Here is a 14804-nt window from a genome sequence, read left to right on the forward strand (position 1 = left end):
GTGAAAATAATGTTGACAGAGAAGGCGTGGACACAACCTAAGGTTGTCAACACATTAAGTGTCAGTAGTACAGACGAAAGGACTGGTAATAATGCGTTAAATTTGCTTTCTAAAGTTCTAAAGTTCTAAACTTTTACTTTATTTTGTGACCAGTATGACTGCTGACATGTTAAAAGGTTTGTCAGCTGCTTGCAATAATAATAGCTGTTAACTACTGACTAACGAATACAATATGCATATTTCATGGTTTGTGAGTGATTCGGTGGTTTAGTAGACAAAGAAGTCAACAGTGACTGTGATATAAACATATCATCACTATAAAGAGGTCTCTAAATAAGTAACAGTACTCTATTATTAAAACTGATGATGATTTGTATGCTATTTACGACATTGACAAATGTTCAAATCCGTCACAATATTGGAGTAAAAGAAACACTTCCAAAAAAAGGATACTAGCATACATTTTAATACTTCCTAGATACTGAATTTTTGAATTAAAAATGAATAATACTGATATTAAGCCATTTATTAGTTGTGTAGCAATGTATATACAACTCCAATTACACTATGGATTACATTTTTAAGGTACTTATCTACCTATTTATTATAATCTGGAAGATGATAACTTGGTCACAGATGGCACAGAAATTGACCCAAAAGCAGACACAATGCACAGAAGCGATCGAGTTTACAATCAGTTTGTTTACAATAACATAATCAAAGTTCACAGTGAGAGTCCTGTCCGGGACAGAACGCCTGAAACAGAAGCCAGAGCAGTTAAACAGTGAGAATTGAGCTTTCCTTACTTTTTTTGTGCAGAGGCGTATTAAATCCCAGTTCTTTGTATTCTTTACGGCCAAAAAAGACACAAAGCTCAAAGTGGTCAAACTCAAAAAATGATCTTTAATTTTACATATTCCGGAATATGGAGACTCAGCAGACACACAGACATGTCAGCCAAAGTCTGAAGTAAAACAGGAAGCTTAGTCATTTATATAATTCCTCTAGACGTCACACACACTTCAAGTTTTGATCAAATACTCTGCTTACTTTCACTTTCTGGCTGCAGGTCCTATTTTTGCAAAAGCATAGTTTCCTGTCAGTACTTTTAACTCAAACTCAAAACTGGCCCTCTCTTATACATAAAACAATATAATCAGCAGATAAGCATTCAGATTATATATTACTTTTATATAACTTTCTCAGATCAGAGGCTAGAGAGGACCGCGCTACCGTTCATTGTTTTGGCAGAACAAAGAAACCTGTTCAACCTGCAAAAAAAACAGTTGAACTCCCATTCAGTCAGATGGCAGCTAGTTTTTGGTCGATTCAGTTTCACTTTAAGCTATGGTGCTTAAAGTGAAACCTGATGCCTTGTCTTAATTTGCTGAAGTAGAAAGTATCTTGTAACATGGAAAATCAAAGACTAGATATGTCATATGTCATGGCTGTGTGCAGGCAGGGAAAAGGACCCAAAATGCAGGACTCACAGAGGCAAGGTGAACTCAAAATGCACAGCTTTATTGCGAGTTGCGGACCGGACAGAAAACTAGCTATTCTGGAGAGAAATAAACTAGCAGACTGGCAAGCAGATAAACAGAACACACAGCATAGTATGAGGGCGAGCAGACATTAACGACCCAACACTGACACAGAGAAAACAGGCCTTAAATACACAGAGGGAGCAATCAGGGGATGACAGACAGGAGGGAAACACAGATGGGTCAAATCAGGGGTGACGAGACAAGGGGGAGCAAGACCAGACACAATACACACAGGACAGGGACTATAAATGTAAAACAGGAAACACACCGACACGTAAACTTAACAGAGACTAGGGAGACAGAACATAGAGACCTGAAATGTGGGACAGAAACCAAAACACAGTCATAATCAGTGTTGGTCAAATTACTTGAGGAAAGTAATCAGTAACTAATTACTGATTACTTCCCCAAAAAGTAATCCCGTTACTTTACTGATTACTTATTTTCAAAAGTAATTAATTACTTAGTTACTTTTTAAAAACACGATTTACAACCTGAAGAGGTGATAAAGCGATAGATCTTTCAGCCCAATTCTACTTTTTCTGCATAATCATCATACAAAATGTAATCAAATGGAAAAGTCTCTTTGTTTTTTAACTTGTTTTATCAGTTTTAATCTTTTAACTTTATGCATCAAGCAAAAATTTAATTATATGCAACATTCTGACTTGAATAAATTAGTTTAACATTTAAACCTATTTTCTACACATTCCAGCACATAAAATAAAATATTTTTTGTGTTTACACTCAGTCTTTCAAATAGATGCAAGTAAAACACAGCAGAAAATAAATAAAGTCAAAGACTCAGCGGTCCTGTTGCTCTATTTTCACCTGTAAAGCAGGACTGGGTAGGCGGAGGTTTACCCTGGTTCAGGTGTGCCGCAGCGGTCAGTTGAAGAATCCGCGAGATTCTCTGTGAGTTTCCCATTACGTCGTTGCGCACTCGGTGCTTGCTTGGAAGTTTAGGGGTTTTTTTCGCTGTAAAAAGAAGTTTTCTTCCCACGCACAACGGACACTAATGTTTTTGTCACTTTTTATGAATCAAACTCAAAGTAAGGTCAGTACTTCCACGCTTTAAACGCTGCACGCTCATACTCTCTCCCACAATCGATATGATCCATTGTTGATCTGCACACAGCTGTTGTCACTCACAGCGTACTAGCTTACGTCACTGTCATGAGACATTCTCGCAAAAAAATCACGGTTTTAGAAACGCAGTAACGCAGCGTTCCTACGGGAAAGTAACGTTAATCTAATTACCATTTTTGTAATAGTAATCCCTTACTTTACTCGTTACTTGAAAAAAGTAATCAGATTACAGTAACGCGTTACAAGTAACACGTTACTGCCCATCTCTGGTCATAATCCATGATAAAATCAAAAGTGAAGGTACAAAACTAAAAACACTGGGTCACCGACCCAGGACCGTGACATCATATCCAGCAAATTGAACCAGATTCAGGCAGCTGACCATGCAGACGGCAACAGTGGTGTGTTAACAGTTCTGGCGGCCAGCCACGCTGAAGGCAGTGCAGGTCCGGAGGCTGCCCACGCGGAAGGCAGTGGCGGTGACAGAGCAGGTCTGGAGGCCGCCCACGCGGAAGGCAGTGGCGGTGACAGAGCAGGTCCAGAGGCCGACCATGCGGAAGGCAGTAGCGGCGACGACGACCTCGTTCAAGGGACCGACCGCGAAGCCAGCGGCAGAGACAGGGTTCAGAAAGCCGTCCAAGACAACGAAGAATGACCTGTTGGAAACAGCATGACATTGAAAAATATAAAGTAGGTGTTTAACAAAAACAAAGCTAAAAAAGGCACGGTCCGTCTTGAAAACGGAGAAGGATCAGAGTAATGGTTTGATACAGAAATTCACCTTATTTCACCTCACACTACATCCATCAGCCAAATACTTTTAATCTGCGTACATGTTGAATTCATGCACTGGCTTTCTATTTTTGCATTTGATGTAAATTCTGTGCTGCAAGACAATCTAGGGGAAATCTTTTGAGATACTTTGCTTAGTAGCAGGTGTCGGTAATTTTAGCAGCTGGGAGAGAAGAAGGTAGTGTATGCTGACTGTAACATCTAAACCTACAGAAGATTGTCATTTTTTAAAAAACTGGGGTGGCATTGGAGGGACCAAGAAGAAAGCTGGGTAAACTCAGATGAAATCAGAATATTTTATCTGAAACAAAATGAACTAAATTAGAAAATGTTGAGTATGATTTTCAGGCTCATGTGCCCAAACGCAGATGGCATAAAAAGTGGCTGCACAACTGCCTAAAAATGTTTTACACAACATAACCGATCAACAAGTATTAAGAGTCTTTATTTGAGAAAAGTCACAATCCGAAGGAACAGTACAAAAGCATACTTAAATGAACTGAAGTAAAATGAGTTGTTATGAGGACTCTTTATCAGACTGCATGTTGCGGAAATAATTTTGTAATAGAATGTGGTCTCAGTGGGGGAGGTTGTTACATCTTGCAGGAGCTCTCCTCTCTTCAGGAACTCACTCTGCAGGAGGGGAGATACAGGAGAGGTGGAGGAAGATCTCAGCCTGGGCGTCTATTGTCTTGTGTAGTCTGGAAGATGAGTGGATGACGGGGTGGGTGCAGTTTTCTCTGAGGTGGGGTCGGGTGGGCTGTTCCGGGCTCTGTAGGGCCGCGCGGTGCTGCTGTACTGGGCCCCGGTCCAGATGGGCCTGGGCCCCCTTTCCCTGGCGGGTTGCAGAGTATGGGGGTGCCTACTGGGGTCAGCAGGGGGAGCTGGCCCCAGGGAGGGGTCACTTGCCCCTCCCTTCCTTCCCTCCCCATCTCCAGCTGCCTCCCTCTTCCTGCTCCACCACAATCACCCACACATGCCTTGGGGTAAAGATGTGTCACCAGGGTGTAGGGGAGGCATCCCCCCCTTTGTCCCCTTCTGGCTGCCTGTGCCTCAATTTTATCTCACAACTTAGACATTCACATTACTCACACTCTCATAACACATACATATAGGATCTTGGGGGTGGGCACGCTACACGGAATCCAAAAGACCATCAGGGTGTACAACCTCACCCCTGGCGTCATTGCCCACCTCTCAATTTTAAATACACGTAGACATTGAGGGCTAGCAGGAGGGGCTATGCGCTTACCTGGTGCTCTCTGGCAGGTAGCTCCATGCCCTCCTGGGTTTTAAAGGCACCTTAGAACACACATACATCAACACTACAATGAGCGGGTGGAGGGAGGTTTGGAGTCTTCTCTCACCCCCGTTCTCTGCGGCCTGCTGGAGCGGGGGCGCTAGGAGGAGGAGTTGGCCGTCCGACTGCAGTCTGGAATGTGGGGCCTGGGTGCAGTTTTGGGGAGTGTGATTGTGTGTACAGTGTCTCTCTATGTCTGTCTCCACGTTGGGTGAGTGTTGATTAATTGCATATGAGAGCATGCGGGTGGGAATGGATGTTTGTATCTGTGTGTGCTTGTTTGTCTGTGTCCATATGTCAGGTCGGGTATCAGACGCCACCTCTCTGGGGACATCCCAGGTCTTCCAAGGTATGGAGGCCTATCTCCCCAACCACTTCCCCTACCAGTGGCAGACGCCCTCAGACATCGATTCGTTGGTGGTTCTTTGTGCACACCAGCTCACTCCTTGGTGGCTGCTTATCGGGGCCTGGAGCCACTTCGGGTGTTGGCTGCCCTCGGCCTCGGGCTCGGTCACTCTGGCACAGCTGGCTGCCGGCGGAGCTCACGGGCGCATCACTGCAACCCCCCTGGCTTCTGCTCCACAGCTGCTGGTTGACCCCTCATCTGGGGCTCTCCTCAGCTCTTTCTGCGATAGTGGCGCAGCTGCCCCTCTGTTGGTCTTCCTTGGTCTGTTGTGTTCTGGGGGCCTCTGGATGTCTGGAGTCTTGATCTCCTCCAGTGGCTCCCCACACCCTCTAGCAGATCATTACATGAAGGAACCTTTTAAAACCAAGCGCGTCCATGCTCACAGGTGTAAACACGGGTGCTCACACATACAAACTACACCCTTTTTGGCTCCTACCTCAAAGCACACTATGCGCTGTCGATCTTACGTGCTGCACAATTATGTTTAATATTTAGTATTTACTGTCATATTCCCATATATCATCGTGATCTTGTTTATTGTATTGCTCTTGTTTTCTTCTGCTTGTTTTCTTTTTTCATTCTCAACAGGTGAAATTAAAAAAGTATCTACTGTTATCTATTGTTAGCTAGTTTATTGTGATGGTGTAGTTTTTATTATGTTGCTCTTTGTTGTTTGTTTTCTCTTCTGGTTTTTTATCTCCATACAGGTGATCCAGGTGTTTTGTTTGTTTTTCTTTTTTTTCTTCCCATCTCTTCTCCCCTCTATTTTTCTTTCTCTCCCTCTCTTTCTTTCATTCTTTCTCCCTGTCCTATCCCCCAGTCATGTCTGTCCCGTCTTTAAAAAACAAAAAATAAAATAAATACATAATTATAATAAAGGTCAATCAAATGGACCAATATGGCAAGGCCATGATGATCCACTCCAAACGGGACAGGCAAAAAAAAAAAAAGGCAAAAGAAAAAATAATGTGGTCTCAGTGGTGTGGTGTCTTCATGGAATACATTACAGAAACACTCAGGTAACAAGCGTGACATCTATACTCATTTGCTAACCGAGAACGTGATACCTTCATCTCTGACAAAAATGTGGAGAGGTGTGGTTTGTGAGGATTTCCTTATGTACCCATGTTCAGGTTTGGAAACCGCTTCACCCATTTTGTAAAGGATAGTTAGATAGTTAGTCACACCAGGACAAAGCTGTATCTTGTTTATTGCATCACAGATTACAGATTACACAAATGAAGAAAATCCCTTTTCTCTGTGGCTGCTTTCGTGTCCATAAAGAGTGCCTAAGTTCGTTAAAGTGTGAGTAACCACCGGACAAGCTATATTTCAATAATTTTTTTTATTGAACAACGAGAGGGTTGCACCTCGCGACAAACGAACAAATACTGTTAACTATAAAAACACGTCCACAATCCACATATATTCTTTCTGTCCGATAAAGATCTTGGCATATTAGTTCCGCTCTCTGTCACTTATTAATGTGGACACACCCCGATTATGATTTTCCCCGATTATGAATCTTTTCCTTATAAATGTCACATGATCAAGATTATGTTAATCGATGTTATGTTTATCGATGTTATCCCCAATTAGCAGTATAATTATCAGTAGTGAGTAATTATCATTACTGTTAACCATAGCCCAATTAACTGGATATGGAGTTCCTGGGCAAAATTCTTCTGTTGGGCTGTAATGGTCTAATGGTATGCATTTATTTTTAGGGCGAATAAAGCTGGAAAAATTATCAATTAAATTTTTATTTATATAGCACCTTTCTAGACAGAATCACAAAGTGCTGCGCATAAGATAACAAGTCATAAAAAGATAAAACTGAAAATATAAAAAAGGCTAGAATTAAGCAAAAGCAAAAGAGTCCAGAGTTCTTAAGGTTTGAGGGAGAGAGTTCCACAGTCTACGGGCCACAATCGCAGAAGCTCTATCACCCTTAGTTCTCATCTTAGTTTTTTATAGCAAGTAATCAGAAATCAGAATCAGAAACTTTATTGTCATTGTCATGAGAACAACGAAATTAAGAATGGTCCCCGATCATTGCATCATCCCTAGCAATATCAAAATATAAATAAAACAATAAAATTCAATAAATAAAATAGATAGAATACTTAAAATACTAATAAGATATAACAGTAAAACATTCACATACATTCCCACACACATGCTTCAGACCGTGCATAGATTAACACAAGAGTGGCGTGATGGACATTTTTTTGTAGTATTCAGATGTGTTATTGCAGTTGGATAACAGCTGTGTTTGAGTCTATTAGTCCTTGCTCTGATTGCCCTGTACCGTCTGCCTGAGGGCAACAGTTCGAACAGGGAGTGGCCAGGATGTGAGGTGTCTTTTATGATGTTTTGGGCCTTTTTAAAACAGTGGGCGTTGTGTAGAACTTCCAGTGTGGGGAGAGGGCAGCCAGTGATCTTTTGGGCGGTGTTAATGATCCCTTGGAGTGCTTTCCTCTGAGCCCCTGTGCAGCTAGTGTACCAGATGCATATGCAGTAAGTTAGAACACTCTCAATGGTGGCTCTGTAGAAGGACACCAGCAGTCTCTGTGTGATGTTATTCCTCCTGAGAATTCTCAGGAAGTACAGTCTCTGTTGGGCCTTTTTCAGCAGCTCGGAGGTGTTCACACTCCAGGAAAGGTTCTCCTCTATATTGACTCCCAGGAAGCGGAAGCTTGCCACCCTTTCTACACAGTCCCCATTTATGAATAGTGGTTGGATCTCTGCCTTTTTCCTTCTGAAGTCTATTATGAGTTCTTTGGTTTTTGAAGTGTTGAGGAGGAGGTTATTGGCCTTACACCATGACGTCAGCTGCTCCACCTCGTCTCTGTACGTAGACTCGTCTCCCTTGGAAATGAGCCCCACCACTGTGGTGTCATCTGCAAATTTCACAAAGATGTTGCTGTGGTGGCGAGGAGTGCAGTCGTGTGTGTAGAGAGAGTAGAGCAGTGGACTGAGCACACAGCCCTGGGGTGAGCCAGTGCTGAGACTCAGGGCTGAGGATGTGTGATGGCCAACTCTGACTCTCTGTCTACGGCCCGAGAGGAAGCTATTGATCCACATGCAGGTGCTGTATGGAAGCGCTGATCAGATGACCTCAGGGACCTGCTAGGGATTTAGGGCTGTAGCAGATCAGAGATTTAGGCTGGTCCCAATCTGTGCAAAGCTTTAAAAGTCAAGACCAGGATCTTAAAATGGACTTTGTCAAAAGCCTAGCTGCAGCGTTTTGCACAACCTGCAGACAATCCAGATCACCTTTGCTTAGACACATAAACAGTGAGTTACAATAGTCCAAGTGTGAGGAAATAAATGCATGTATAGCAATCTCCAGTTCAGAGCGAGATAAAATAGGGCTTAACTTAGCTACATTTCTTAAGTGATAAAAACAAGACTGAACCAGAGATTTAGCATGACCATCCAGTGTGAGAGTCGAGTCAACAGTGACACTTAAATCCCTGACAGAGGATTTAACATAAACTGAGAGAGGACCAAGGGCTTTCACTATGGGATAAAGATCTGTCAGGAGCACATATAAGGACTTCAAAGAAAAGCGTCTGGACTTCTTTAAGTTGCTTGAAGACATTTCACCTCTCATCCGAGAAGCTTCTTCAGTTCTAAGGTCAAATGGTGGAGAGTCCCAGATATAAACCTAGTGGGAGTATCCCCCCACAGAGGGACAAAAGGACCCCCTGATGATCCTCTAATCGCCTGCGCCAAGGTGTGAAACTAGGCGTGGGTCCCAATCAGCCAGAGTTTTCGGGTATGCATACCCGAAACTCTGGAGCTCTGGCCCCAGATGTCAGTCTAATGTGTACCTTAACAAAGCCATGTAATAAAAACATAATAGTGCAAAAGAAACATGGCGAAACTCTATTCAGACAGGGAATGGACTGATTCTTACATAGGGCTTTTCTGCTTTCCTGGATTACTTACGGTGCTCTATACAACATGCCATAACACTAGGTTTTTGATAAAGTAAACACTCACAAACCTGTCAAACCTGCATTTGAAACGTTGGCTACCATAGCAGTATAGTATTGCAACGTGGCACTTAGGTCTTCTAACTAAAATAGATAGGATCATCAGGGGGTCCTTTTGTCCCTCTGTGGGGGGATATTCTCCCACTAGGTTTATATCTGGGACTCTCCACCATTTGACCTTAGAACTGAAGAAGCTTCTCGGATGAGAGGTGAAACGTCTTCAAGCAACTTAAAGAAGTCCAGACGCTTTTCTTTGCAAGCTCATTTGACTACGATGACCTGGATGACTAAGAACCTTCACAGACACCTATAAGGACTTCAGTTTTCCCCTCATTGAGTTGGAGGACATTTGCAACCATCGAACATTTGATCAAATCTAAGCAGTCATTCAGAAATTGAAGCTTAGAAAAACCTTAGGAAAATCATAAAGAATGACAGATTCTTTGGATGCAGAAGGAGATTTTAAAAGAAAATGTGTCAGATTCAGACTCAATCAGATGGAGATCATCATTAAGTGCCATCTGAAACAAGATTTGCTCTTCCTGTTGGACCTCAAGGTATGCTGACAAATGTCATCTTAGTGTATTTTAGACCATTTCACTATTGACACTGTTGACAAGTGTAGAGATTAGAATATTATTTTACTGTTACTATTCATAACCATTATCATTACTGTTGCATTAATTATCATTTTTCATTATCATTTCATTACAGCATTTATTGAAACTGTTGATGTTACATTAAAGTCTGTATTTCAGGTGTGAGCATAATTACATAATAATCTTTCATTGCAGGTGCAACTGTAACCATGTTATACACATTGCATTTTTGTGCTAATTAAAGAGTTGAAGCTCGGTCAAGTTAATTAATGGTCTGAAGCTTCGGTCAGCGCGACGTCTGGTCGATCAATAGGAAGGTAAGGTGACCTGGAGCCATGAAACGATTGCATAGATGCTTACAATTCACCACATATTATATAAAAACAGAATAGAGGCCTGTGTGCGCTCAGCAGCCTGCTGCATTGGAGTTTGCCTGGTAACAGATGACTCAAACGGAGTCAGGAAGTATACTTCTAAAAGGTCTTTGTTTGTCGAGTGAGGTCATGCACTGAGGTCAAGACACATAGTCTGCCTGCACATGTACACAGTATCTAGACTTGTTTTCATCGAAACTGCAAAGTTGTTTACCTGCATACGTGACAGTTTAGTTCCACAGATAAGTGAAGTGCAGTAAATAAAATAACAGGAAGCATCTGGTGGTGGCGGAGGAACAGAGGAAGGAACTGTTCTTTTTTAGAGTATTTCCAAGCTTGGAATTACTGAAACTGATGTATGTTTCTTATCTGCTTTGACGCATCATGCTCGTCAATTATGTTATATATATGACTGCTCGTTTATTGTTCTGGGGAGATTGAGGCTGATGTTTTGCAGAGCTCGTCTTTCCCACACACGTGTGTGTAAATAAAATCATTGTTTTGACGCACAATGGACCTCCAGTCGTTTGTCTCTTATCTCAAATCACGAATCAGGACACAAGATAAAAGTTATTTTGTATATGTATTCTTTTGGGTTTTTAGATATTTCACAAATCAGATGTCACAGTCCTGGGTCGTATGACCCAGCGCTTTGTGTTTTCTTGTATTTTGATATTCATTGGTTATAGTTAGTCCTTTTGGCATTAGATCCTAGGTTCCTTAGTTGTAGTTATTGTTAATTGTTTAGTAGGTCTCCTTGGGTCATCATCCCATGTGTTAAAGTTCCCCTTGTTGTTTATTGTGTCTTATCTGTCATGTTTCTGGTCTGCCTGGTTAATGGGGGTTAGGGTTAGGGTTAGCTGCTTGAAAGAACCATATAATTGAAGTCATGGTATAACACTTCTGGTGTTCTGCCACCTTTTGCTTATATTGCCCTCTGGCCATGACTCCAGGGGATCTTCGCCACTGTCATTGGCGCTGTTATTCCATCGGAACAGAGTTTTTCCCTAAAACTAATCAACATCACAGGCATAACTGATGAGCACCTTAGTTGCCCAGAATGCTCAGTACAGTCAGGGAGGCCAGAGTCGTTCTGTATGGATGAATTTATTCAACCATTTAATTGCCAGTACAAAAACTACCATTAAGAGTAATTTTAAGGCAGCATGTATTATTTAATGCTCATTTATTTGTCACTATGCATGCCATGCAACAAGCGTAGCATAAGTGTATGAAAGCATGCTAAGCTAAAGTTGAACACTTGCTCGGTTGAATTTTCATTCATCCTGCTCTCCAAGCCAGTGCTTTAAGTTTTATGATATAGGTTCTTTTGGATCAGGCTTTCGGCTGATTTCTTGTAGAATTTTTTATACTACTTTAGTTCTTTAATTTTTTTAGGCTTAAAGTTACTGTCTTTTGATGGTCTCTGAATTCATTACAGTTTGCTGTTTAAATTTGACTTTATTATGTTTTGTTTTGTTTTGTTTTGGTTTTTTTGCGGCTTTTCAACAGGAGATTGAGAGACCACCGTCAGAGTGTTAAAGAGCAGCTTGAAATTCTCCTGGGCTGCTTGCATAAAAGAAAAATCAACAAAATCAACATCGTAATGCGGACACCACCACGGCGCCAGCTGCAGGCCCAAGGCTGGAGCCGGACAAAGACTCCCTAATAACGACTGTGTGATGACTATTCTTCCCATCCCATGCAAGGCCACCTGGATTGGCTGGAGGACTGTTTACTTAGCCTGATAGGGTGAAGGACACTGTCTCAGCTGAACTATGGACACGCACACACATACACTTACACTGATAAGCACTCACTCATCCCCCCTCCCTTTCCAACGCCTTCGATGCTTGTTGCCCCCTGGGAACACGAGGCAGGTCTGGGCCCACGCTGGAGACGGCGCCGTTGCAGGATGGCTGCTGTGTTGCCTGGGATTACTCCTCATCCCCTACCCAACCCTGTGGCTTGTCACATCTGTCACAATGTTGTGCTGTGGACATTCATGTGCTTTTTTGTGCAGAGGAGTTCTTTTGTTTCCCGTTCTCGTGCTGTCCTGCCATGGAAGCACAGCATGAGTGGAGGTCTCCTTTTTCCTCTTGTTCCCGTTGTTGTGTACATTTCAGTGTTTTTCTGTAACGCTACCAATCTCCGACTTGTAACCCCATGTGATGTCTGTGTTATGTGTGTAAGGTTGGGGGGGGGGGGGGGGGGGGTCCCATTTCACTGCAGGGCAACCTGCTTGTGACAAATAAAGCTTTGATTGATTGATTAAAGTTGATAAATATTAGTACAGATTGTACATATGAACCGGGGTCAGGACACTGTTCCAACTTGCTGCTTCTCACATGCAGTAACATAGTGTTTATTGACAGTCCAAATTGGTGAGGAAGTCTTTGATCCAGGAGCCGGTGGCAGGGGAGATCTGAAGGTGGTACAGTTTGGTAGTGAGAATGTCTGGTATTTTGGTGTTGAATGCTTAGCTGTAGTCCACAAAGATCCTCACATAGCTCTACCTGTTCTCCAGATTTCCCACCGCTCTGTGAAGGGTGATTGTGATGGTATCCCCCGTGGCCAGATACGCTCTGTAAGCAAACGGGTGGGGGTTGAGAGAGGGATTTAGGCAGTCTCTGATGTTCCTAATCAACCCAACCTAATCACTTGAAACACTTCATGACCACAGGTGTGAGGTCTATAGGTCTTTAGTCATTGAGGCTGTCTATTCCAGTCTTTTGGGGGATGGGAATGATCGTGTGGGCCTTCAGACAGGTAAGAACAGTGGCATGTGATGTCTTTGTTGTGTGTGTAAGTCGGGGGGGGGGGGGGGGCGGGGGGGGTCCTATTCCTCTGCGGGGCAACCTGCATATGGCCAATAAAGCATTCATTCAATTCAATTCAATTCAATTCAATGAGTCAGGGAGAGGTTGAACAGCCCAGTGACGATCCCTGCTAGTTTGCCCACACAGGCTTTTAACCAGAGGCCCTGTGATGCCTTTTTTTCCTGCTTCTATGTCAGGGCTGGTGAAGACCGGGTGAGCAGTACTTACATGTATTATATTACAAGGGAGTGCCAACTGCTTCCTGGCTAGTCACATGTTTGAAAAACTTATCATGCATAACACATGAGTCATTTTTGCATGGTTTCATCCAGTGCTAGTCAAAACTACTGTATGTTAGCATGTTTACTGGTTCCTTTGAGGCAAATCCTGTTCTAACCATGCAGAATGGTGTGGCTGTTCCACTGTCTCTGTTGAAAGTGAAATATATCAATAACTATTGTTTACATTATTTTATATAATTATAGTTATAATTTGTTTATCTCTACATTATAACTCCTGTTAGTAAGTGGGATACATTAGGGAGCAAGTGAACATTTTGTCCTCAGCACTGATTTGCTTTTTTTTTTATTTCTGAATTTTGTAGTTTAGCACTGATTTGTTAAAACCAGGAAAAATGGGCAAGTGTAAGGATTTAAGTGAGTGTGAAAAGGGCCAATGGATATGCTGGACAAGCAAGTCAGCTCCATGGAGCCGCCACCTCACAGCTTACAGCACCTATTACCCACATAGCAAAATTGGTATGGCCTGGATCTGGCCCCCACATTGTGCTTACACATAGCCAATATACCGCAAAGAATGAAGGCCCTTTGGCGGCCCATGTGTGGTTTACCTCTGGCAAACCTGATCTGGGCCACCAAAGTGTCGTCATTCTTTTTGGTATTTTGGCCATTTGTAAGTTGTGTGCAGCCACGGGCCAGTTGCAGACACTATGCTGGCCCTGTGCTGGCTCAGAACAGTTTCAGCTCTGGCCCCAGATGTCAGTCTAATGTGTACCTTAACAAAGCCATGTAATAAAAACATAATAGTGCAAAAGAAACATGGCGAAACTCTATTCAGACAGGGAATGGATTACTTACGGTGCTCTATACAACATGCCATAACACTAGGTTTTTGATAAAGTAAACACTCACAAACCTGTCAAACCTGCATTTGAAACGTTGGCTACCATAGCAGTATAGTATTGCAACGTGGCACTTAGGTCTTCTAACTAAAATAGATAGGATCATCAGGGGTCCTTTTATCCCTCTGTGGGGGGATATTCTCCCACTAGCTTTAAATCTGGGACTCTCCACCATTTGACTTTAGAACTGAAGAAGCTTCTCGGATGAGAGGTGAAAAGTCCAGACGCTTTTCTTTGCAAGCTCCTTTGACTACGATGACCTGGATGACTGAGAACCTTCACAGACAAATAGTGCCATCATTGTCAGACCTGGCCCACATCTGGTTGACATACACCCTGCCATGACACCAGCCAGTCAGAAGTGCCAGCTTGATGCCGGATTCAGGCCAGACCTGTTTTCTATGAGCCTGGACCATGTAAACCAAACCGAAATCGGGCCAGATGTGGCATGCCATCACACAAACAGTGCCATCTATGCCAGGCCTGGCCCATATCTGGATCACATACCACTTACCATGCCAGAAGTCAGGCAGCAGTGCTGGCTTGACACCAGATCTGTCTGGGTGGGTACTATCTATCTATTACTAACATCTTTGTGTCAGGTACTATAGCACTCTGTCAGGGGTCTAGTGGAGTCCATGCTTCGACAAATAAGGGCTGTTTTCCCATATCAGTATCATTTAGCAATTTAATTCCTTATTGATTCACTTATCGATTCTTATTGGGTTTTCATTGG

The sequence above is a fragment of the Rhamphochromis longiceps genome, linkage group LG22, assembly GCF_057381845.1.
Source record: "Rhamphochromis longiceps isolate RC_006_pf linkage group LG22, R_longiceps_female_GT1.1, whole genome shotgun sequence".
Lineage (NCBI taxonomy): Eukaryota > Metazoa > Chordata > Actinopteri > Cichliformes > Cichlidae > Rhamphochromis > Rhamphochromis longiceps.